Here is a 24,848-nt window from a genome sequence, read left to right on the forward strand (position 1 = left end):
AGGAGTGCCATCCCTGAGATGACATGGTCATCAGTTACATTGCAGTACATTGTGCGAGACAATTAATGAATCAGTTTGGAATGACAACATGTGAGACGCTGAACACTTGTCACTCATAATAATTTTCCCTTTGCCACTGGCCTTCTCAATGAAGGACTTTCAACAAGGTGCAACAAAAAAGCCTCCATCAGCTTAGACACATTTCAGTCGGTTTTATCACATCCAATTTAAACATCACTATCAGCAAGAAAGTAATGCAACATTACAGAGAAACATAGAAAATAGATGCAGGAGTAGGCCATTCGGCCCTTCTAGCCTGCACCGCCATTCAATGAGTTCATGGCTGAACATGAAACTTCAGTACCCCATTCCTGCTTTCTCGCCATACCCCTTGATCCTCCTAGTAGTAAGGACTTCATCGAACTCCTTTTTGAATATATTTAGTGAATTGGCCTCAACAACTTTCTGTGGTAGAGAATTCCACAGGTTCACCACTCTCTGGGTGAAGAAGTTCCTCCTCATCTCGGTCCTAAATGGCTTACCCCTTATCCTTAGACTGTGTCCCCTGGTTCTGGACTTCCCCAACATTGGGAACATTCTTCCTGTATCTAACCTGTCGAATCCTGTCAGAATTGTAAATGTTTCTATGAGGTCCCCTCTCATTCTTCTGAACTCCAGTGAATACAAGCCCAGTTGATCCAGTCTTTCTTGATAGGTCAGTCCCTCCATTCCCGGGAATCAGTCTGGTGAACCTTCGCTGCACTCCCTCAATAGCAAGAATGTCCTTCCTCAGGTTAGGAGACGAAAACTGTACACAATACTCCAGGTGTGGCCTCACCAAGGCCCTGTACAACTGTCGCAACACCTCCCTGCCCCTGTACTCAAATCCCCTCGCTATGAAGGCCAACATGCCATTTGCTTTCTTAACCGCCTGCTGCACCTGCATGCCAACCTTCAATGACTGATGTACCATGACACCCAGGACTCTTTGCACCTCCCCTTTTCCTAATCTGTCACCATTCAGATAATAGTCTGTCTCTCTGTTTTTACCACCAAAGTGGATAACCTCACATTTATCCACATTATACTTCATCTGCCATGCATTTGCCCACTCGCCTAACCTATCCAAGTCGCTGTGCAGCCTCACAGCATCCTCCTCGCAGCTCACACTGCCACCCAACTTAGTGTCATCCGCAAATTTGGAGAAACTACATTTAATCCCCTCGTCTAAATCATTAATGTACAGTGTAAACAGCTGGGCCCCAGCACAGAACCTTGCGATACCCCACGAGTCACTGCCTGCCATTCTGAAAAATCCCCATTTACTCCTACTCTTTGCTTCCTGTCTGACAACCAGTTCTCAATCCATGTCAGCACACTACCCCCAATCCCATGTGCTTTAACTTTGCACATTAATCTCTTGTGTGAGACCTTGTCGAACGCCTTCTGAAAGTCCAAATATACCACATCAACTGGTTCTCCCTTGTCCACTCTACTGGAAACATCCTCAAAAAATTCCAGAAGATTTGTCAAGCATGATTTCCCTTTCACAAATCCATGCTGACTTGGACCTATCATGTCACCTCTTTCCAAATGCACTGCTATGACATCCTTAATAATTGATTCCATCATTTTACCCACTACCGATGTCGGGCTGACCGGTCTATAATTCCCTGTTATCTCTCTCCCTTCTTTTTTAAAAAGTGGGGTTACATTGGCTACCCTCCACTCCAAAGGAACTGATCCAGAGTCAATGGAATGTTGGAAAATGACTGTTAATGCATCCACTATTTCCAAGGCCACCTCCTTAAGTACTCTGGGATGCAGTCCAACAAGCCCTGGGGATTTATCGGCCTTCAATCCTATCAATTTCCCCAACACAATTTCCTGACTAATAAGGATTTCCCTCAGTTCCTCCTCCTTACTAGACCCTCCGACCCCTTTTATATCCGGAAGGTTGTTTGTGTCCTCCTTAGTGAATACCGAACCAAAGTACTTGTTCAACTGGTCCGCCATTTCTTTGTTCCCCGTTATGACATCCCCTGATTTTGACTGCAGGGGACCTTTGTTTGTGTTTACTAACCTTTTTCTCTTTACATAGCTATAGAAACTTTTGCAATCCATCTTAATGTTCTCTGCAAGCTTCTTCTCGTACTCCATTTTCCCTGCTCTAATCAAACCCTTTGTCCTCCTCTGCTGAGTTCTAAATTTCTCCCAGTCCCCGGGTTCGCTGCTATTTCTGGCCAATTTGTATGCCACTTCCTTGGCTTTAATACTATCCCTGATTTCCCTTGATAGCCACGGTTGAGCCACCTTCCCTTTTTTATTTTTACGCCAGACAGGAATGTACAATTGTTGTAGTTCATCCATGCGGTCTCTAAATGTCTGCCATTGCCCATCCACAGTCAACCCCTTAAGTATCATTCGCCAATCTATCCTAGCCAATTCACGCCTCATACCTTCAAAGTTAGCCTTCTTTAAGTTCTGGACCATGGTCTCTGAATTAACTGTTTCATTCTCCATCCTAATGCTGAATTCCACCATATTATGGTCACTCTTCCCCAAGGGGCCTCGCACAACGAGATTGCTAAGTAATCCTCTCTCATTACACAACACCCAGTCTAAGATGGCCTCCCCCCTAGTTGGTTGCTTGACATATTGGTCTAAAAAACCATCCCTTATGCACTCCAGGAAATCCTCCTCCACCGTATTGCTTCCAGTTTGGTTAGCCCAATGTATGTGCATATTAAAGTCACCCATTATAACTGCTGCACCTTTATTGCATGCACCCCTAATTTCCTGTTTGATGCCCTCCCCAACATCACTACTACTGTTTGGAGGTCTGTACACAACTCCCACTAATGTTTTTTGCCCTTTGGTGTTCTGCAGCTCTACCCATATAGATTCCACATCATCCAAGCTAATGTCCTTCCTAACTATTGCCTTAATCTCCTCCTTAACCAGCAATGCTACCCCACTTCCTTTTCCTTTTATTCTATCCTTCCTGAATGTTGAATACCCCTGGATGTTGAGTTCCCAGCCCTGATCATCCTGGAGCCACGTCTCCGTAATCCCAATCACATCATATTTATTAACATCTATTTGCACAGTTAATTCATCCACCTTATTGCGGATACTCCTTGCATTAAGACACAAAGCCTTCAGGCTTGTTTTTTTAACACCCTTTGTCCTTAGAATTTTGCTGTACAATGGCCCTTTTTGTTCTTTGCCTTGGGTTTCTCTGCCCTCCACTTTTCCTCATCTCCTTTCTGTCTTTTGCTTTTGCCTCCTTTTTGTTTCCCTCTGTCTCCCTGCATTGGTTCCCATCCCCCTGCCATATTAGTTTAACTCCTCCCCAACAGCACTAGCAAACACTCCTCCTAGGACATTGGTTCCGGTCCTGCCCATGTGCAGACCGTCCAGTTTGTACTGGTCCCACCTCCCCCAGAACCGGTTCCAATGCCCCGGGAATTTGAATCCCTCCCTGCTGCACCACTGCTCAAGCCACTTATTCATCTGCGCTATCCTGCGATTCCTACTCTGACTAGCACGTGGCACTGGTAGCAATCCCGAGATTACTACTTTTGAGGTCCTACTTTTTAATTTAGCTCCTAGCTCCTTAAATTCATTTCGTAGGACCTCATCCCTTTTTTTACCTATGTCGTTGGTACCAATGTGCACCACGACAACTGGCTGATCTCCCTCCCTTTTTAGAATGTCCTGCACCCGCTCCGAGACATCCTTGACCCTTGCACCAGGGAGGCAACATACCATCCTGGAGTCTCGGTTGCGGCCGCAGAAACGCCTATCTATTCCCCTTACAATTGAATCCCCTATCACTATCGCTCTCCCACTCTTTTTCCTGCCCTCCTGTGCAACAGAGCCAGCCACGGTGCCATGAACTTGGCTGCTGCTGCCCTCCCCTGATGAGTCATCCCCCTCAACAGTACCCAAAGCAGTGTATCTGTTTTGCAGGGGGATGACCACAGGGGACCCCTGCACTACCTTCCTTGCACTGCTCTTCCTGTTGGTCTTCCATTCCCTTTCTGGCTGTGGACCCTTTCCCTGCGATACGACCAACTCGCTACACGTGCTACTCACGTCATTCTCAGCATCGTGGATGCTCCAGAGTGAATCCACCCTCAGCTCCAACTCCGCAACGCGGTCCGTCAGGAGCTGGAGGAGGATACACTTCCCGCACACGTAGTCGTCAGGAACACTGGTGTCGTCCCTGAGTTCCCACATGGTACAGGAGGAGCATAACACGTGACCGAGCTGTCCTGCCATGACTTAACCCTAAGATTGGCAACAACAATGCTAAAGTTTACTCACTGTTATAGAAGAGAAAAAAGAAAACTACTCACCAATCACCAGCCAATCACTTACCCCCTTGGCTGTGACGTCACCTTTTGATTTCTTTCTACTTCTTTTTTGCCTTCTCTCCCCGCTGCAGCTGCACAGGTACGCCTTTCGCTGCCGCTGAGCCTTTATAGGCCTCATCAACGCCAGGAACTCCCGCCTCTCGGACTGCCGCTGCCTCTCGCTGCCCTGAGTCTTTCTAGGCCTCACCAACGCCAAGAACTCCCGCCTCTCGGACTGCCGCCGCCTCTCGCTGCCGCTGAGCCTTTATAGGCCTCACCAACGCTTTTTGATAAAGGTCCCACATGGCAGTCTGGTCGCGAAAGTAAAAGCCCATGGGATCCAGGGCAAAGTGGCAAGTTGAATCCAAAATTGGCTCAGAGGCAGGAAGCAAAGGGTAATGGTTGATGGGTGTTTTTGTGACTGGAAGACTGTATCCAGTGGGGTTCTGCAGGGCTCAGTGCTGGGTCCCTTTCTTTTTGTGGTATATATCAATGACTTGGACTTGAATGTTAGAGGTATGATTAAGAAGTTTGCAGATGGCACTAAAATAGGCTATGTGGTTGATAATGAAGAAGAAAGCTGCGGACTGCAGGAAGATATCAATGTACTGATCAGGTGGGCAGAACAGTGGCAAATGAAATCTGGATAAGTGTGAGGTAATGCATTTAGGGAGGTCTAACAAGGCAAGGGAATACACATTAAATGATACGACACTGAAAAGTGTAGAGGAACAAAAGGACCTTGGAGTGCTGGTCCACAGATCCCTGAAGATAGCAGGCCAGGTAGAGAAGGTGGATAAGAAGGCATATGGAATACTTGCATTTATTAGTTGGGGCATGGAATACAAGAGCAAGGACATTATGCTTGAACTGTATAAAACACTGGTTAGGCCGCAGCTGGAATACTGTGTGCAGTTCTGGTCACCACACTGCAGGAAAAATGTGATTGCACTGGAAATGGTGCCGAGGAGATTTATAAGAATGTTGCCTGGACTGGAGAATTTTGGCTATGAGGAAAGCTTGGAGATGCTGGGTCTGTTTCTCATTACCATCAAAGTTACCTTTCCTTAAGTTCAGGAACCTAGTCTCTGAATTAACTGTGTCACTCTCCATCTTAATAAAGAATTCTACCATATTATGATCACTCTTCCCCAAGAGGCCTCGCATAATAAGATTGCTAATTAGTCCTTTCTCATCACGCAGTCTAGGATGGCCTGCTCTTTAGTTGGTTCTTCGACATATTGGTCTAGAAAACCATCCCTAATACACTCCAGGAAATCCTCCTCCACCACATTGCTACCAGTTTGGTTAGCCCAATCAATATGTAGATTAAAGTCGCCTATGATAACTGCTGTACCTTTATTGCACGGATCCCTAATTTCTTGTTTGATGCTGTCCCCAACGTCACTACTGCTGTTTGGTGGTCTGTACACAACTCCCACTAATGTTTTCTGCCCTTTGGTATTCCGTAGCTCCACCCATACAGATTCCACATCATCCAAGCTAATGTCTTTCCTTACTATTGCATTAATTTCCTCTTTAACCAGCAACGCCACCCCACCTCCGTTTCCTTTCTATCTATCCTTCCTAAATGTTGAATGATGTTGGCTGATCTTCAACCTCAACTCCACTTCTTCCACCGTTCTCCATATCCCTTGATTCCCCATGAGTCCAAAAATCTATCTCTTCTCTTAGGCGGTCCCTCGTATCGAGGATGACTTGCTGCCACACCATAAAGGGATTTCGCAGGTGTTTCGATAAAGGACCTGATATTCCAGATCGCAAACTACATATTGAAGGGTGGAAGATGCCTGTGCGTGGATTTTTTTAATGTGTTGTGGCCGTTGCCCACCAGCCACCACACGGACTCGACAGAGCTAGGTCTTGGTCCAGTGGCAAGGATTTTACCCAAGACGACTGGAGACCAGCTCTGATGCACTGACCTAGTGCGCACGCATATTGCAATGTGGGCTGGCCTGTGCTGCCCCCGGGCCCTTGCCTCTTAGGTAGGAAGGATCTAATTACACATTCTAGAGAAACTAGTGGATGTGTCTTGTCCTCCAAGGGGACCAATCAGAGCTTTTGGTGTTGCGAATAAACAGATCCATCACATAATCACTCCTGCCTGCCACCCTATCACAGACCTTCCCTTTTGTTCTTTCAGCCCCTCACCCCTTTTCCCTGCCTCTGTGCTTGCTTTAAACCTGTTACATCTCTAGCTATTGCCAGTTCTGATGAAAGGTCAATTACCTAAATGTTAACTTTGTTTCTCTCTTCACAGAGGCTGCCTTACCTGCTGAATATTTCCAGCCTTTTCTGTTTTTATTTCATATTTCCTGGATTTGCAGTATTTTGCTTTTGATTGGGGATTCCATGATGGTTTGTTGGAGACGGAGCCTTCCTCCACTCCCAAGCATCGAAGGGGATGGGGCCAAGGGCGGGGACTCTCTACATTGGGATTTCCAGTTCCCTCGGCCTTCAGTGGGATCCAGGTATAGTTGATGAAGGCATGTCTGATTTTACCAAGCATACCTCACAACAGGGGCAGAAGTAGGGCCCACCTGTGGGGTCCAGGCCTCAATCTGAGCAAGGAACCCTAAAGATTACTTTTTAATAATTTTGTTTGTTTACAAAGGGAACCATGGGAGCAGTTATTTTTCTTGGGAGAGGCCCAACAACCCCCTCCCCCAGGCCAGGCCACCTCCGCCAGACTTTCCAGTATCAAGACAATGACAGGCATTCCAGTAACACAGGCACCTACTATCGGGATACGAGTCAGGGAACCTCCCTGAAAGTATTGAGGTTAGTGGCAGGCACAATCCTTGAGTAATGGCCAACATCACAGACACGATGGACTTTTGTGCCCAACACTTATTGTCTGGACTTACTATCTGGCGTCATTTTTCCAGTATGGAAGTAATGTATTGCTTTTCTCTCAAAGCAGAAAATAACTTCATTTTACACACATTCTTTTCTTCATTTGTCTCTAGTTCCTTGTTTCCCATGTTAAACCATTTTGGGTGAGGCAGCCTTCATTTACCTGGAGTATGACATTGGCTTGTTTGGGTAAGGGGGAAGGGGAGGATGAATCAGCCAGAGTTACTGCTATCCAGCGATGCCATCTGAAAAATGTGTGTGAAACTTGGGTGAATAAAATTGGTTTTAGCTATGATGCTTGGCTGGCCCAATAAATGTATGTCTTGGTGGGCATAGTCTATAAGACCCCCAACAGTAGCTACACTGTTGGACGGAGTATAAATCAAGAAATAATGGAGGCTTATAATAAAGGAACAGCAATAATCATTGGTGATTTTAACCTTTATATTGATTGGACAAAGCAGATTGGCCAGGGTAGCCTTGAGGTGGATAGTTTCCTTGAACAGTACGTGGCGGAACCAACCAAGGAGCAGGCTATCTTAGATCTAGTACTGTGTAATGAGGCAGGATTAATAAATGATCTCATATTAAAAGATCCTCTAGGAACGAATCACCATAATATGGTTGAATTTCAAATTCAGCTGGAGGGTGAGAAAGTTGATTCTCAAACCAGGGTCCTTAGCTTAACTAACGGAGACTACAAAGGTATGAGGGCAGAGATGGCTAAAGTGGACTGGGGAAAGTGGACTAAAGAGTGGGATGGTTGATGAGCAGTAGCAGTCAATTAAGGAGATATTTCATAACTCGCAACAAAAATATATCCCAATGAGAAGGAAAGACTGTACGAGAAGGGATAACCATCCATGGCTAACTAAGAAAATAAGGGAGGGTATCAAATTGAGAACAAAGGCATACAATGTGGCCAAGACTAGTGGGATGCCAGAGGATTGGAACATTTTTAAAAGCCAGCAGAGAAGGATGTAAGGCCAGGGGACTTGTCTGCCTTTAGTCTCATTATTTTACCTAGTACTACTTCATTAGTGATAGTTATTGTATTAAATTCCTCCCTACCTATAGCCCCTTGATTATGCACTATTGGGATGTTTTTGGTGTCTTATACTAAAACAATGATTGAGAGGGAAGATAGATTATGAAAGTAAACATGCACAAATTATAAAAAAAGAGTAAGAGTTTCTACAGGTACATGAAAAGGAAAAGAGTGGCTAAAGTAAATGTTGGTCGCCTGAGGATGAGACTGGTGAATTAAAAATGGAGAACAGGGAAATGGCAGAGATGTTGAACAAATATTTTGTATTCGTCTTCACGGTAGAAGACACTAAAAACATCCCAATAGTGGATAATCAAGGGGCTATAGGTAGGGAGGAACTTAATACAATAACTATCACTAATGAAGTAGTACTAGGTAAAATAATGAGACTAAAGGCAGACAAGTCCCCTGGCCTTTCATCCTAGGGTCTTAAGAGAATTGACTGCAGAGATAGTGAATGCATTGGTTGTAATCTACCAAAATTCCCTGGATTCTGGGATGGTCCCAGCAATTGGAAAACCGCAAATGTAACGCCCCTATTTAAAAAAGGAGGCAGACAAAAACAGGAAACTATAGACCAGTTAGTCTAACATCTGTCGTTGGGAAAATGCTGGAGTCCATTATTAAGGAAGCAGTAGTGGGATAGTTGGAAAAGCATGATTCAATCAAGCAGAGTTGGCTTGGTTTTATGAAAGGGAAATCATGTTTGACAAATTTGCTGGAGTTCTTTGAGGATGTAACAAGCAGGGTGGATATGGGGAGACCAGTGGATGTGGTGTATTTGGATTTCCAGAAGGCATTCGATAAGATGCCACATAAGAGGTTACTCACAAGCTAAAAGCTCACGGGGTTGGGGTAATATATTAGCATGGATAGAAGATTGGCTAGCTAACAGAGTCTGGATAAATGGGTCATTTTCCGGTTGGCAAGTAGTGACTCGTGGGGTGCTGCAGGGATCGGTGCTGGGTCCTCAACTATTTACAATCTATATTAATGACTTGAATGAAGGGACTGAGCGTAACAAAGCCAAATTTGTTGATGATACAAAAATGGGTGGGAAAGCAAATTGTGAGGAGGACACAAGAAATCTGCAAAGGGATATAGGCACACTAAGTGAGTGGGCAAAAATCTGGCAGATGGAGTATAATGTGAGAAAATGTGTGGTTATCCACTTTGGCAGAAATAATAGAAAATCAAGTTATAATTTAAATGGAGAAAAATTACAAAGTGCTGCATTACAGAGAGACCTGGGGCTCCTTGTGCATGAAACACAAAAAGTTAGTGTGCAGGTACAGCAAGTAATCAGGAAGGCAAATGGAATGTTGGCCTTTATTACAAGGGGGATAGAGTATAAAAGCAGAGAAGTCCTGCTACAACTGTACTGGTATTGGTGAGGCCACACCTGGAGTACTGCATACAGTTTTGGTCTCCGTATTTAAGGAAGGATATACTTGCATTGGAGGCTGTTCATAGAAACAGAAATTTACAGCACAGAAGGAGGCCATTTCGGTCCATCGTGTCCATGCCTGCCGACAAAGAGCCGCAAGGCCCTTGGTCAACAGCCCTGAAGGTTACAGATAAATCTATGAACAATACCGGAACGGCAAAGAGCATCCAGCCCAACCCATCCGCATCACACAACTGCGACACCCCTTATACTGAAACATTCTACACTCCACCCCAACCGGAAACAAATCTGGGAAAATTTCTCTCTGACCCATCCAGGCGATCGAAACTAGTCCAGGAGATTACCCTGGCCGTATTCGATTCCCTGCAGTACTTACCATTAATACTGTGCCGGACAACAAAAGGTCATCTAGTCTAATCCCAATTACCAGCTCTAGGTCCATAACCCTACAGGTTATGGCAAATCAAGTGCCCATCCAAAAATCTCTTAAAAGTGGTGAGGGTTTCTGCATCCACCACTCTTACAGGCAGCGAGTTCCAGATCCTCATAACCCTCTGCGTAAAGAAGCCCCCCCTCAAATCCCCTCTAAACATTCCACCACCCACCTTAAAACTATGCCCCCTCATAATAGACCCCTCCACCAATGGAAATAGGCCCTTACTATCCACTTTGTCCAGCCCCTCAATATTTTGTACACCTCAATGAGGTCTCCTCTCAACCTCCTCTGTTCCAATGAGAACAAACCCAGCCTATTTAATGTGTCCTCTTAACTAAGAATCTCCATTCCAGGCAACATCCTAGTAAATCTCCTCTGCACCCTCTAATACGGCAATCAGAACTGTACGCAGTACTCCAGCTGTGGCCTAACTAAAGTCTTATACAATTGAAGCATAACCTCCTTGCTCTTATATTCTATGCCTTGGCCAATAAAGGCAAGCATTCTGTTGCCTTCTTAACCAACTTATCCACCTGACCTACTTTCAAGGATCTGTGGACAAGGACTCCAAGGTCCCTTTGTTCATCTACACTATTAAGTGGCCTTTCCTTATTAGCCCTCCCAAAGTGCATCACCTCACACTTCTCTGCATTAAATTCCATTTGCCACTGCTCTGCCCACCTGACCAGTAGATTGATATCCTCCTGCAACCCATGACTTTCTTCTTCATTATCAACCACACAGCCAATTTTAGTGTTGTCTGCAAACTTCTTAATCATACTCCCTATATTCAAATCTAAATCGTTGCTATATACCACAAAAAGCAAGGGACCCAGTACTGAGCCCTGTAGAACCCCACTGGAAACATCCTTCCAGTCACAAAAATATCCATTAACCATTACCCTTTGCTTCCTACCTCGAAGCCAATTTTGAATCCAACTTGCCACTTTGGCCTGGATCTCATGGGCTTTAACCTTCTTGGTTCACTAGGTTGATTCCGGAGATGAGGGGGTTGACTTATGAGGATAGGTTGAGTAGGATGTGCATATACACATTGGAATTCAGAAGAATGAGAGGTGATCTTATTGAAACTTATAAGATAATGAGGGGGATACAGAGAGGATATTTCCACTCATAGGGGAAACTAAAACTAGGGGACATAGTCTTAGAATGAGGGGCCGCCATTTAAAACTGATGAGAAATTTCTTCTCTCAGAGGGTTGTAAATCTATGGAATTTTTTGCCCCAGAGAACAGTGGAGGTCATTGAATATATTTCAGTGGAGATAGACAGATTTTTGAGTGATAAGGGAGTAAAGGGTTATGGGGAACGGGCAAGGAAGTGGAGCTGATTCCATGATCAGATCAACCATGATCTTATTGAATGGCGGAGCAGGCTTGAGGGGCCAAATGGCCTACTCCTGCTCCTATTTCTTATGTTCTTATAGAATGAAAGTATTTTTTCGGGGGGCGGGGGGAGCAGTTATATCTGTTCACTTGAAAAACGCTAAAATATCTATCTTAGCCTTGAATATACTCAACGACTTAGCATCCACAGCCCTTTGGGGTAAAGAATTCCAAAGATTCACAACTCTTGGAGTGAAGAAATTCCTCCTCATCTCAGTCTTAAAAGGCCGACCCCTTATCCTGAGACTATGCCCCCTAGTTCTAGACTTTCCAGACCCAGGGGAAACAACCTCTCAGCAACTATCCATCCTGTCAATGCCCCTCAAAATCTTATGTTTCAATGAGATCATCTCTCATTCTTCTAAACTCCAGAGAGTATAGGCCCAATCTACTCAATCTCTCCTCAAAGGACAACACTCTCATCCCAGGGATCAATCTGGTGAACCTTCGTTGCACCCCCTCTAACGGTATATCCTTTCTCAGATTGCTACCTTCCAATCTGCTGGGACCGTCCTAGATTCTCGGGAATTTTGGAAGATCACAACCAACACATCTACGATCTTTGCAGCCACCTCTTTTAGAACCCTCAGATGCAAGCCATCAGATCCAGGTGAGTTGTAGGCTTTTAGTGTTATTAGTTTCTCAAGTACTTTTTCTCTACTGACCTTAATTACTTTAAGTTCTTCACTCTCAGCCCCTTGGTTCTGTTGTATATGCAGACTATAGATATACTGTCTGTGTAGTCACTTTTTATTGTTGCATAAGATGGAGACCTATTTACCTGATGTACTTTCAATAAGGTTTACACTGTGTATATACATGCTGGCACCATTAGAGGGTGCAACTGGTGGAGACCGGAGTTTCCTGTCCTGCCCTGATAGCAGGGGCTGTATAAAAGGGGAGCCACCATGCAGCTGCCTCACTCTGGAGTTAGGACTAAAGAACCAAGGTCACTACAGTTTGAGTATAACGCATTGCCTTGTGGAGACATTCATAAGTTCCCCATCATTTTTTGTATGCTTTTCTGTCTTCCACAGATGCAAAATATTTGTTCAAATTCTCTTCCATTTCTTTATTCCCCATTATCATGTCATCTGTCTCGGCCTCTATGGGACAATCACTTAGTTTGCTACTCTCTTCTTTTTTACATACTTGTCCAGACCGGACCTGGCAACGGGCCCTGTGTCAGGAAGTCTGACATGAAATAAATTTGGATATTCCCAACCCAATCTCAGGATCGGTCCAAGTGACCTTGGGCCAGTACTTAAACAGCATCTTTAAAAGAGAAGAGGCTGATTTTTAATCAGTTCCTCTGCAACCTTTAATTACAAGTTGAGATAATTAGCTATTATTTAGAATACAGTCTCACGAACAAACTGAGACAACAGAATGTGCATCTCTCAGTGTTTTTCAGAAGCTAGTTTTGCTTTACTGAAGGTAGAGTATAATGTCAGCCATGGCTCAGTTTGTAGCAGTCTCGTCTCTGAATCAGGAGGTTGTGGGTTCAGAACCCACTCCTAATCACATGATTTAGAGCACTCTAGATACTTGAGCACCTAATCTAAGCTGGTATTACAGTGCATTACTGAGGGCATGCTGCACTGTCAGAGGTGCCGTCTTTCACAAGAGACATTAAGCAGAAACCCCGTCTTCACTCTCAGATGGACCTAAAAGATCCCATTACACTATTTGAAGAAGAGTAGGGGCATTCTCCACAGTGTCCTGAGCAACAAATTATCGAGACAAAACCAGTCAACATTGCTGTTTGTGGGACCATTCTATGTGCAAATTGGGTGTCATGTTTTGTACATTACAAGAGTGACCACACTTCAAAAGTACTTCATTGGTTTCAAAGTGCTTAGGTGACGTCCTGGGGTCATGAAAGACCCTACATAAATGCAAGTCTTTCTTTAATGATAACATTGTCATGATGCTCCTGTGGCTCTTTAGGAATTCCTTAGCATGCAGCCTTGAACTTTATTCCCTGCAACAAGGCTTTATTTCCTCATTCACTACCTCCAAAGCTTGTTAGCAATTGATTGTATTTACTATAAAATACTCTACTGAGACATTAAAAACGAATGAATCAGCACTGCAGGAACAAGCAGTGCCGCCTCAGTCTGAACATGGTGTTCCAGAATATTTCTTCACAATTTACAGTGGTTCATGTGATCCGTGCCTATCAATCAAACTTCAGCATGCGAGGCACAAGGTCACCTCTGAAAACAATATCCTATGTTACTTCATAGAAGATAAATATTGTAACCCCATGTTTACCCTTACGGATTCAGAAAGCCAGTGCACTGCAGGGCTCCTGCCTGCTGGAATGTTAATGATGTTGCCCAAGTCAAAGCTTTGTGCTTGTCTGGATACACATGTTGGTAGAAGTATTACTGTTTTAAATGTTATGGAGAGGAGAATTCACCATTATACTTTTATTTAGCATCAGGCAGAATCGAAAAGGGCCCAGAGGGTCTAACATACACCCCAAGCACTTTGTATCTGCCTTTGACATTACACTGCATGAGGTGTCAAACTCAAGAAGGAAAGAACTTGCACTTAAATTGCACCTTTCATGACCTCAAGTCATTCCAAAGTGCTTTGCTGGAAGTGAAGTACTTTTTTTGTGAAGTGTTGTCACTTTTGTAACATTCCAGCAGCAGCTAATTTATGCACACCAAGGCCCACCATCAGCAATGTGATAAATGACCAGATAATCTGCTTTAGTGAGGTTGATTGAAGAATAAGTACTGGCCAGGATGTAATGTATGTACATAAGGTCTGCCCACCACCAGGGGGCACTACCTTCAGAGGTCCTAGGGTCACAGGTACACTCGTGCTGGGCCCGATATATAACGTGAACTTCACCTTTGTATCTTCACTTCTGGAAGCCATTAAAGACTGACCAGGTTACACCTAGTCACTGGCTCAAAGTACAGAGTTCATTGTATCATTTCATACACTACAACTGGCAACAAGGCAGATACAAACCCAGGCAAAAGTATGGCGAGCACAGCACGATCGAGTACTTTTGGAATTCTCGAGAGATTCAATGAGGGAGAGGATTGGGGAGATTTCACAGATCGTCTTGACCAGTATTTCATGGCAAACGACCTAAACAAAGATGAGGATGCAGAGAAGCGCAGGGCAGTTCTACTCACCATCTGTGGCCCCACAATCTATGCACTCATCAAGAATCTGCTCTCACCCACTCTTCCTACAGAAAAGGATTACAAAGAACTGTGTACTCTAGTTCGGGAACACCTTAAACCCATGGGAGGAATCCTCATATCCAGATATCGCTTCTATATGCACATTTGTCCAAAAGACCAGACGTAGCGGCATTTGTTGCCGACCTGAGACGTCTTGCAGGGCCTTGCAAATTTTGGCCTGCGTTGGAAGACATGCTGCATGACTTTTTCGTGATCGGAGTCAACCACGAGGTGATCTTAAGTAAGCTGCTGGCTGCGGAGACACCGGACCTCAGCAAGGTCATCACCATCGCCCAGGCTTGCATGTCCACGCAGAAAAGGACGAAGCAGATATCGTGACAAAACAGGAACTCCATGGCAAGTACTGTGTACAAAATTGTATCGATGGCTGGCAGAGCTGCACATGGCAGGGCCTATTCGACTGCGCCTGCAAGACCAAGAGCCACTCAAAGTTTGCCATCGAGGGCCTATTTGACTGTGTATGCGAGAACGGGAGCCGCGCAAAGTTTGCCATCGAGGGCCTACTCGACTGCGTATGCGAGAACAGGAGCCCTTCAAAGCCTGCCATCGGGTGCAAATCCGAGCTCAACGTGTTGGCGTTACAGGGCCAATCACCAATCCCATCAGTGTCGCTTCAGGCAGTATGCATGCAGCGGGTGTGCGAAGACGGGGCATCTTCAGTGGATGTGTCCGCAGCGGAGCAAGCGAGCTGCAACACACCACGAGGATGATAATCAATTCAGCGTGGATCTGGCGATGCAGCCCAAGGCATTTGAGAGTTCCGAGGAGGAAGTATATGGTGTCAGTGCGTTTCTAACAAAGAGCCAACCGATAATGATGGAGGTAAAATTAAACGGCCGTTATCCATGGAATTAGACACGTGTGTGAGTCATACATAAGAACATAAGAATTAGGAACAGGAGTAGGCCATTTAGCCCCTCGAGCCTGCTCCGCCATTCAACAAGATCATGGCTGATCTGGCTGTGGACTCAGCTCCACTTACCCGCCTGCTCCCCATAACCCTTAATTCCCTTATTGGTTAAAAATCTATCTATCTATCATTGAACACATTCAATGAGCTAGCTTCAACTGCTTCCTTGGGCAGAGAATTCCATAGATTCAAAACCCTCTGGGAGAAGGAATTCCTTCTCAACTCGGTTTTAAATTGGCTCCCCCGTATTTTGAAGCTGTGCCCCCAAGTTCGAGTCTCCCCGACCAGTGGAAACAACCTCTCTGCCTCTATCTTGTCTATCCCTTTCATGATTTTAAATGTTTCTATAAGATCACCCCTCATCCTTCTGAACTCCAACGAGTAAAGACCCAGTCTACTCAATCTATCATCATAAGGTAACCCCCTCATCTCCGGAATCAGCCTCGTGAATCGTCTCTGTACCCGCTCCAAAGCTAGTATATCCTTCCTTAACTAAGGTGACCAAAACTGCACGCAGTACTCCAGGTGCAACCTCACCAATACCCTGTACAGTTGCAGCAGGACCTCCCTGCTTTTGTACTCCATCCCTCTCGCAATGAAGGCCAACATTCCATTCGCCTTCCTGATTACCTGCTGCACCTGCAAACTAACTTTTTGGGATTCATGTACAAGGACCCCCAGGTCCCTCTGCACCGCAGCATGTTGTAATTTCTCCCCATTCAAATAATATTCCCTTTTACTGTTTTTTTTTTCCAAGGTGGATGACCTCACATTTTCCGACATTGTATTCCATCTGCCAAACCTTAGCCCATTCGCTTAACCTATCTAAATCTCTTTGCAGCCTCTCTGTGTCCTCTACACAACCCGCTTTCCCACTAATCTTTGTGTCATCTGCAAATTTTGTTGCACTACACTGTCCCCTCTTCCAGGTCATCTATGTATATTGTGACAGTTGTGGTCCCAGCACCGATCCCTGTGGCACACCACTAACCACCGATTTCCAACTCGAAAAGGACCCATTTATCCCAACTCTCTGCTTTCTATTAGCCAGCCAATTTCGATCCATGCAAGTACATTCCCTCCAACTCCGCGTACCTTTATCTTCTGCAGTAACCTTTTATGTGGCACCTTATCGAATGCCTTTTGGAAATCTAAATACACCACATCCATCGGTACACCTCTATCCGCCATGCTCGTTATATCCTCAAAGAATTCCAGTAAATTAGTTAAACATGATTTCCCCTTCATGAATCCATGTTGCGTCTGCTTGATTGCACTATTCCTATCTAGATGTCCCGTTATTTCTTCCTTAATGATAGCTTCAAGCATTTTCCCCACTACAGATGTTAAACTAACCGGTCTTTCGTTACCTGCCTTTTGTCTGCCCCCTTTTTTAAACAGAGGCGTTACATTAGCTGCTTTCCAATCCACTGATACCTCCCCAGAGTCCAGAGAATTTTGGTAGATTATAACGAATGCATCTGCTATAACGTCCGTCATCTCTTTTAATACCCTGGGATGCATTTCATCAGGACCAGGGGACTTGTCTACCTTGAGTCCCATTAGCCTGTCCAGCACTACCCCACTAGTGATAGTGATTATCTCAAGGTCCTCCCTTCCCACATTCACGTGACCAGCAATTTTTGGCATGGTTTTTATGTCTTCCACTGTGAAGACCAAAGCAAAATAATTTTTAAGGTCTCAGCCATTTCTACATTTCCCATTATTAAATCCTCCTTCTCATCTTCTAAGGGACCAACATTTACTTTTGTCACTCTTTTCCGTTTTATATATCTGTAAAAGCTTTTACTATCCGTTTTTATGTTCTGCACAAGTTTACTTTCGTAATCTATCTGTCCTTTCTTTATTGCTTTCTTTGTCATTCTTTGCTGTCGTTTAAAATTTTCCCAATTTTCTAGTTTCCCACTAACCTTGGCCACCTTATACGCATTGGTTTTTAATTTGATACTCTCCTTTATTTCCTTGGTTATCCACGGCTGGTTATCCCTTCTCTTACCGACCTTCTTTTTCACTGGAATATATTTTTGTTGAGCACGATGAAAGAGCTCCTTAAAAGTCCTCCACTGTTCCTCAATTGTGCCACCATTTAGTCTGTGTTTCCAGTCTACTTTAGCCAACTCTGCCCTCATCCCACTGTAGTCCCCTTTGTTTAAGCATAGTACGCTCGTTTGAGACACTACTTCCTCACCCTCAATCTGTATTACAAATTCAACCATACTGTGATCACTCATTCCGAGAGGATCTTTTATGAGGAGATTGTTTATTATTCCTGTCTCATTACACAGGACCAGATCTAAGATAGCTTGCTCCCTTGTAGGTTCTGTAACATACTGTTCTAAGAAACAATCCTGTATGCATTCTATGATTTCCTCCTAAGGTTACCCCGTGCGATTTGATTTGACCAATCGATATGTAGGTTAAAATCCCCCATGATTACTGCTGTTCCTTTTTCACATGCCTCCATTATTCCCTTGATTATTGTTCGCCCCACCATGAAGTTATTATTTGAGGGCCTGTAAATTACGCCGACCAGTGACTTTTTCCCCTTACTATCTCTAATCTCCACCCACAATGATTCAACATTTTGTTCATTCAAGCAAATATCGTCTCTCACAACTGCCCTGATATCATCCTTTATTATCAGAGCTACCCAATCTCCTTTCCCTTCTTGTCTATCTTTCCGAATTGTCAGATACCCGTGTATGGTTAATTCCCAGTCTTGGCCACCCTGCAACCACATTTCTGTAATGGCCACCAAATCATACCCATTTGTAATGATTTGTGCCGTCAACTCATTTACTTTATTTCGAATGCTGCGTGCGTTTAGGTAGAGTGTTTTAATACTAGTTTTTAATCAATAATTTTTAGTTTTGACCCCTCCTGCTGCCCCTTTATATTCATACATATTTCCCCTTCCTATCACCTTGTGGTTTACACTTACCTCAGTGCTACTCTGCTCTGTTGCCTCCTGCCTTTTGCATTCTTTCTTGCGGTCCTGTTCAGCTGAGCTCTCCCCCATTCTAACTAGCTTAGAGCCCTCTCCTGGGTTCCGAATACTCCTCGCATTGAGGCACCGAGCTTTCATGCTTGCCTTTTTTTTACACTTTGACCTTTAGAATTTTGCTGTACAATGGCCCTTTTTGTTTTTTGCCTTGGGTTTCTCTGCCCTCCACTTTTACTCATCTCCTTTCTGTCTTTTGCTTCTGTCTCCATTTTGTTTCCCTCTGTCTCCCTGCATTGGTTCCCATCCCCCTGCCATATTAGTTTAACTCCCCCCCCAACAGCACTAGCAAACACTCCCCCTAGGGCATTGGTTCCGGTCCTGCCCAGGTGCAGACCGTCCAGTTTATACTGGTCCCACCTCCCCCAGAACCGGTTCCAATGCCCCAGGAATTTGAATCCCTCCCTGCTGCACCACTGCTCAAGCCACATATTCATCTGAGCTATCCTGCGATTCCTACTCTGACTAGCACGTGGCACTGGTAGCAATCCCGAGATTACTACTTTTGAGGTCCTACGTTTTAACTTAGCTCCTCGCTCCTTAAATTCGTCTCGTAGGACCTCATCCCTTTTTTTTACCTATATTGTTGGTACCAATGTGCGCCACGACTACTGGCTGTTCACCCTCCCTTTTCAGAATGTCCTGCACCTGCTCCAAGACATCCTTGACCCTTGCACCAGGGAGGCAACATACCATCCTGGAGTCTCGGTTGCGGCCGCAGAAACGCCTTTCTATTCCTCTTACAATTGAATCCCCTATCACTATCGCTCTCCCTCAGTCAATCGATAATGTGCCAGAGGACTTTCAAAAAGCTGTGGGAGACCAAGGCAGAGAGACCCAAGCTGAGTCCGATAAATGTGAAGTTGCGTACCTACACCAAAGAGCTCATACCAGTGATCGGTAGTGCAGCAGTAAGAGTATCGTACGAGGGATCGGTTCATGATCTACCATTGTGGATTATCCCGGGCAACAGCCTATCGTTATTTGGCAGGAGTTGGTTCAAGAAAATAAAATGGAAATGGTACGATATCAAAGCTTTGTAATCAGCGGATGATGATTTGTGTGCTCAAGTGCTGAGCAAATTTCCCTCAGTGTTTGAACGGGGAATTGGCAGCTTCAAGGGAGCAAAGGTGCAGATTCACCGAGGCCCAGACGCAAGGCCCATCCATCACAAAGCCAGGGCGGTCCCGCACATGATGAGAGAAATGGTCCAGCTCGAATTGGACAGGCTACAATGCGAGGGGGTCATCACACCGGTTAAATTTAATGAATGGGCCAGTCCCATTGTTCCGGTGTTAAAGAGCGATGGCACAGTCAGGATTTGTGGAGACTCCAAGGTCAAGATCAACTGAGTTTCGAAACAAGATCAGTACCCGCTACCGAAAGCTGATGACCTGTTTGCAACGCTAGCCGGGGAAAAATCGTTCACCAAATTGGATTTAACGTCGGCCTACATGACACAGGAACTGGTTGAATCATCAAAGAAACTTATGTGCATCAACACGCACAAAGGACTGTTTATTTACAACAGGTGCCCTTTTGGCATTCGTTCGGCAGCAGCCATATTTCAGAGAAACATGGAAAGCCTATTTAAATCCATCTCAGGACCGTGGTAGTCCAAGACGGCATCCTAGTCACAGGTCGTGACACTGCCAAACACCTGCACAATCTGGAAGAGGTTCTGTTTCGTCTGGCCAAAGTGGGATTCAGGCAGAAACGTTTGAAGTGTGTTTTCATGGCACCAGAGGTCGAATTCCTTGGTCGAAAGATTGCTGCAGACAGAATCAGGCCTACAGATTCAAAAACAAAGGCCATCAAAAATGCGCCCAGGCCCCAGAATGTGACGGAGCTGCGTTCTTTCCTGGGTCTTCTCAACTATTTCGGTAACTTCTTATCCAAATTGAGCACAGTATTAGAGCCTTTGCACAAGCTGCTCAGGAAAGGAGACGACTGGGTGTGGGGTGAACTTCAAGACAGAGTCTTTAAGAAGGCTAGAAATCTGTTGTGTTCCCACAAGCTACTTGTACTGTTTGATCCATGCAAGCGTCTAGTTTTGACCTGTGATGCGTCGTCCTATGGGGTCGGCTGGGTACTCCAGCAAGCCAATGAGTCAGGCAAACTACAACCAATTGCGTATGCCTCTCAAAGCCTGTCCAAGGCGGAAAGAGCTTATGGCATGGTAGAGAAAGAGGCTATAGCATGTGTTTATGGGGTAAAAAAAATGCACCAGTACCTGTTTGGGCTTCGCTTCGAGCTGGAAACCGATTACAAGCCGCTTATATCGTTGTTCTCAGAACATAAAGGTATCAATACCAACGCGTCGTCCCGCATCCAGGGGTGGGCGCTGACATTATCTGCCTATGATTATGTGGTTCGCCATAGACCAAGCACCGACAACTGTGCTGATGCATTGAGCCGGTTACCGTTGCCCACACCGGAGGTGGAAACGCCAATGCCCACAGAGCTAATCATGCTCATGGATGCCTTTGAGAGTGAAGGGTTGTCTGTCACTGCTCAACAAGTTAAGACCTAGACCAGCCAGGATCCGTCCCTATCAGTTGTAAAATGTTGTGTTCTTCATGGGGACTGGTCGACCATCCCCAAGGAAATGGGTGATGAAACCAAACCTTACAGTTGTCGCAAAGATGATCTTTTCATCCAGTCTGACTGTTTACTGTGGGGTAATCATGTTGTAATGCCCAAGAAAGGCAGGGCGAGATTTGTATGGGAGTTACATAGTATGCATCCCGGTCCCATGTTTGATGGCCTGGCATTGACTGGGACTTAAAGTCATGTGTGCATCAGTGCAGCACTTGCATGCAGTTAAGCAATGCCCCAAAGGAAGCTCCGCTCAGTCTGTGGTCATGGCCATCCAAACCGTGGTCTAGAATTCACATCGACTTTGCGGGCCCCTTCCTTGGTAAAATGTTTTTTGTTGTGATGGATGCATACTCCAAATGGATAGAATGTGTGATCATGTCATCCAGCACTTCCACTGCCACCATTGAGAACCTGAGAGCCATGTTTGCCACACATGGTCTGCCAGATATCGTTGTCAGCGACAACGGACTGTGTTTCATGAGCCTGGAGTTTCAAGAGTTCATGAAACGCAACGGCAATAAACACGTGAGGTCAGCCCCGTTCAAACCCGCGTCCAATGGTCAAGCAGAGCGGGCAGCTCAAACCATCAAGCAGAGCCTGAAACGCGTAACTCACGGTTTCTTGCAGACATGCCTGTCACGCATACTGCTCAGTTACAGGACAAGGCCACACACGCTCACCGGGGTCCCACCTGCGGAACTATTGATGAAGAGAGATCTCAAAACCAGGCTCTCTCTAGTCCATCCTGACCTTTAAGATCATGTCAAAAGCTGACATCAACGCCAGCAGTGGTATCACGACTGCGCCGCAGTGTCACGCGACACACTGGGTCATTTACAGATATATGTACTTAACCATGGTCAAGGGCCAAGTGGCTCCCGGGCAATGTTATGGATAAGGAGGGTAACCGGGTGTATATGGTTAAGCTCAAGAATGGGCAGATGTGCAAGAAACACATTGATCAAATCAAGCTAAAACACACTGACGAACCGAAACAGTTGGAAGAAGACACCGTGAGCTTAGACGACCAAACAACTCACGTCCAGCCATCAGAAGAACCCACTGTGGTCATGCCCCAAGTCGTGAGAGACTCAGAAAGCACTAGGATTGTACTGAGACAGGGAACGAAAGGCTCCGGACCAGCTGAACTTTTAATATGGAGTTGTGCCAACAACTGGAGGGGGGGGGTGCGGTGGGGGGGGAAATGATGTAATGTATGTACATAAGGTTTGCCCACTAAACAGGGGGCACTACCGTCGGAGGTCCTCAGGTCATAGGTACACTCGTGCTGTTCCCGGTATATAACCTGAACTTCACCTTTGTATCTTCACTTCTGGAAGCCATTTAAGATTGACCAGGTTATACCTAGTCACTGGCTTACAGTACGGAGTTCATTGTATCATTTCATACACTACACAGGACACCGGGGCAAAGTCTTCTGCTCTCTGCAAATAGTGGCAACTATGAACAATCCATATTAACGACGTGGAAGAAAGGACTGAGTGTAATGTAGCCAAATTTTTTGACAATACAAAGATGGGAGGAAAAGCAATGTGTGAGGACTCAAAAAATCTGCAAAAGGACATAGACAGGCTAAGTGAGTGGGCAAAAATTTGACAGATGGAGTATAATGTTGGAAAGTGTGAGGTCATGCACTTTGGCAGAAAAAAATCAAAGAGCAAGCTATTATTTAAATGGAGAAAGATTGCAAAGTGCCGCTGTACAGCGGGACCTGGCGGTACTTGTACTTGTGCATGAAACACAAAAGGATAGTATGCAGGTACGGCAAGTGATCAGAAAGGCCAATAGTATCTTGGCCTTTATTGCAAAGGGGATGGAGTATAAAAGCAGGGAAGTCTTACTACAGCTATATAAAGTATTGGTGAGGCCACACCTGGAATACTGCGTGCAATTTTGCTTTCCATATTTACGAAAGGATGTACTTGCTTTGGAGGAAGTTCAGCGAAGATTCACTAGGTTGATTCCGGGATTGCGAGGGTTGACTTATGAGGAAAGGTTGAGTAAGTTGGGCCTCTGCTCATTGAAATTCAGAAGAATGAGAGGTGATCTTATCGAAATGTATAAGATTATGATGTGGCTTGACAAGGTGGATGCAGAGAGGATGTTTCCACTGATGGGGGAGACTAGAACTAGAGGGCATGATCTTAGAATAAAGGGCTGCCCATTTAAAACAGAGTTGAAGAGAAACATAGAAATTAGAAAATAGGTGCAGGGCTAGGCCATTCGGCCTTTCGAGCGTGCACCGCCATTCAATAAGATCATGGGTAATCATTCCCTCAGTACCCCTTTCCTGCTTTCTCGCCATACCCACTTGATCCTCTTAGCCGTCAGGGCCATATCTAACTCCCTCTTGAATATATCCAATGAACTGGCATCAACAACTCTCTGCGGCAGGGAATTCCACAGGTTAACAACTTTCTGAGTGAAGAAGTTTCTCCTCATCTCAGTCCTAAATGGCCTACGCCTTATCCTAAGACTGTCCTCTGGTTCCGGACTTCCCCAACATTGGGAACATTCTTCCCGCATCTAACCTGTCCAGTCCTGTCAGAATCTTACAAGTTTCTATGAGATCCCCTCTCACCCTTCTAAACTCCAGTGAATAAAGGTCCAGTTGACCCAGTCTCTCCTCATATGACAGTCCAGCCATCCCTGGAATTAGTTTGGTGAACCTTGGCTGCACTCCCTCAATAGCAAGAACGTCCTTCCTCAGATTAGGGGACCAAAACTGAACACAATATTCCAGGTGAGGCCTCACTAAGGCCCTGTACAACTGCAATAAGACCTCCCTGCTCCTATACTCAAATCCCCTAGCTATGAAGGCCAACATACCATTTGCCTTCTTCACTGCCTGCTGTACCTGCATGCCAACCTTCAACGACTGATGAACCATGACACCCAGGGCTTCGTTGCACCTCCCCTTTTCCTAATCTTCCACCATTCAGATTATATTCTGCCTTCGTGTTATTGCCCCCAAAATGGATAACTTCACATTTATCCACATTATACTGCATCTGCTATGCATTTGCCCACCCACCTAACCTGTCCAAGTCACCCTGCAGCCTCTTAGCGTACCCCTGACAGCTCACACCGCCACGCAGTTTAGTGTCATCTGCAAACTTGGAGATATTACACTCAATCCCTTCATCCAAATCGTTAATGTATATTGTAAAGAGCTGGGGTCCCAGCACTGAGCCCTGCAGCACTCCACTAGTCACTGCCTGCCATTCTGAAAAGGACCCGTTTATCCCGACTCTGCTTCCTGTCTGCCAACGCGTTCTCTATCCACGTCAGTACATTACCCCCAATACCATGCGCTTTGACTTTGCACACCAATCTCTTGTGCGAGACCTCTTCAAAAGCCTTTTGAAAGTCCAAATATACTACATCCGCTGGTTCTCCTTCATTCACTCTGCTAGTTACATCCTCAAAAAATTCAAGAAGATTCGTCAAGCATGATTTCCCTTTCATAAATCCATGCTGACTTGGACCGATCCTGTCACTGCTTTCCAAATGCACTGCTATTTCA

At 45.2% G+C, this 24,848-nt stretch overlaps 1 long non-coding RNA gene across 1 annotated transcript in view; it reads left to right on the top strand.

The window, feature by feature from the left end:
* LOC139228199 (uncharacterized) overlaps positions 1 to 24,848 on the top strand; it is a 41,958-nt gene that overhangs the window by 3,656 nt on the left and 13,454 nt on the right. The window contains exon 2 of the long non-coding RNA XR_011587522.1: positions 12,019 to 12,145. This is a non-coding gene — a long non-coding RNA (uncharacterized lncRNA). The remainder of the gene's footprint in view (positions 1 to 12,018; positions 12,146 to 24,848) is intronic.

This window comes from Pristiophorus japonicus, chromosome 17 (genome assembly GCF_044704955.1).
Source record: "Pristiophorus japonicus isolate sPriJap1 chromosome 17, sPriJap1.hap1, whole genome shotgun sequence".
Lineage (NCBI taxonomy): Eukaryota > Metazoa > Chordata > Chondrichthyes > Pristiophoridae > Pristiophorus > Pristiophorus japonicus.